Here is a 2,003-nt window from a genome sequence, read left to right on the forward strand (position 1 = left end):
CGTGTGAACTCAAATAAAATGAATTTGTGACCGAAAAAAAAAATTGGTGTGTGGTATTATTTAAAAAAAAAAAATATGATCTGACATCTGTGTTTGTGTGCAAATGCCATCTGTAATAAATGCTTGTCAACGTATGAAAAATAATAATCCTTTTTTTTTTAAAGCAAATTTTTGTTATTTTTAAGCGTTCATTCGTTTCGGTGTCAGTGCTATTTTAGGAAACGATGGTTACTTTGCATACTGGTTTTAGTGTTAGAAATAGAGATAGTTAAGAGGAAGGAATTTTTTTTTCATTTTTAGTTGAATAGAATATTAAAAATGTTGACTTGTTTTATAAAAATAGGGCAACTTTACTACTTTTAAGAAAAAGCATGATACTTCATATTTTTTTTTTTGTTTTTAATTTATTATATTTATAGGAGCTCCTTGTACATTTGTAAACACATTTAATAAGAAATTCCACCATTTACGTGTCTAATATAAAATATATTATTATACACCAGAAAAACAAAGCTGCATACACAGGCGTTATACAACAAAGCATTGGCCTTTGAACAAAGTTGGATGTGCTTTAAAGTAGATGCCATGTGTCAGCAACATACACTGAGCCTTCCATCTTTACAATCTCTGCATTGTCAGGTAAATTAGACAAAAGTACGATATCTCTTTTCCAAAAGTTCCAAAGTCCAGAAGGATAAGTGAGTGAATAATTTACATTTCACTGTGAAAGTGATGTGAAATAACGTGTGTAGCTTGGATCACCAAACTTTTGTCCTACAGATATACAGTGAAGAATTATTTAATGGAAACATCTATGCAAGCACTGTGTGTAGAAGACAGAAAGGAAGGAGTTTTTTTAAATATATATATATATTGAAAGTCGATGTCAGCATTTTAAGACCTCATAAGAAAATTCCCTGGGGTCCCGACATTCCAGACAATGGATTCAATACATAAACCTACATGTAATAGCATAAGATGGACAAACAGAAGTTGTTATATAGATAAAGGAAGATAAAACAGCCCCAAAATAATAACAAAATAAAGATAATAAAGCCCCACCTAAAAGAAAGAAAAAACATTATATATATTATATATATATATTATATATATAATTTTTTTCTTTCTTTTAGGTGGGGCTTTCCAATAAAGAAATAAAGAAGCTGTCATGTTACAATACCATATAAACTGTACTATACGAGCAAAGACACGTTGACTCATAAGACAACCTTACATATTAAGGGGATTAAAGTTTGCAGGGTGTTCTAAGAATTCTAAAGGATTCCCATTTAAAATTCTCAGATTGATATGGGATGGATGGGAGACAGATGGATTTATATTATTAGACACATACATATATAATTATATAGATAGACAGACATATATAAGTAAACAAAGAGAGATATGACAGCAATACAGAAAAAAAGAAAATAAAGTAGATACATTGGACGGATCCATACTTATATACATGTATAGCAGAAATACATTATCAGCTCATCCCAAAGACAAGACACTTAATTCTCTTCAATACAAATATTTTATTTCATCTTCAAAGTTTACATAAAAAACACCTGGGCAGATAATATTGTTGCATTTAACAAGACCCAGCCTTCTGCTTTTATTTGTCCAGAACACATTGAGAGGAGTACTCAGGAACTCGCTGGCTTCCTGGAATCATTTAAATGAGACACACAACTGTTTAAATCAGGGGTGAAGAGGAGGTGGAGCCGTTTGGCAGTTCTGCTATTGGCACGCTGGGGCTTGCGGTTCCATCGACGACGTCCTTGCACCTGGTTTGTCGGTTGTGATCTGTCTTTTTTTCGGAATTTTAATTAAAATTTAAAAAAAAATAAAAAATGCCAATAAAAAAGTCAATTTTTTAAAAAAATGTGTGGATTATGCTTGTATGGATATTCAAGTCTGTTGTGTAGCCTTTAAGACACAACTTAAAGAACAACTTAATATGGAACTTATAATTATTAAATAACACTACACAATGTCAG

The sequence above is a fragment of the Pyxicephalus adspersus genome, chromosome 3 (genome assembly GCF_032062135.1).
Source record: "Pyxicephalus adspersus chromosome 3, UCB_Pads_2.0, whole genome shotgun sequence".
In the NCBI taxonomy this organism is placed as follows: domain Eukaryota; kingdom Metazoa; phylum Chordata; class Amphibia; order Anura; family Pyxicephalidae; genus Pyxicephalus; species Pyxicephalus adspersus.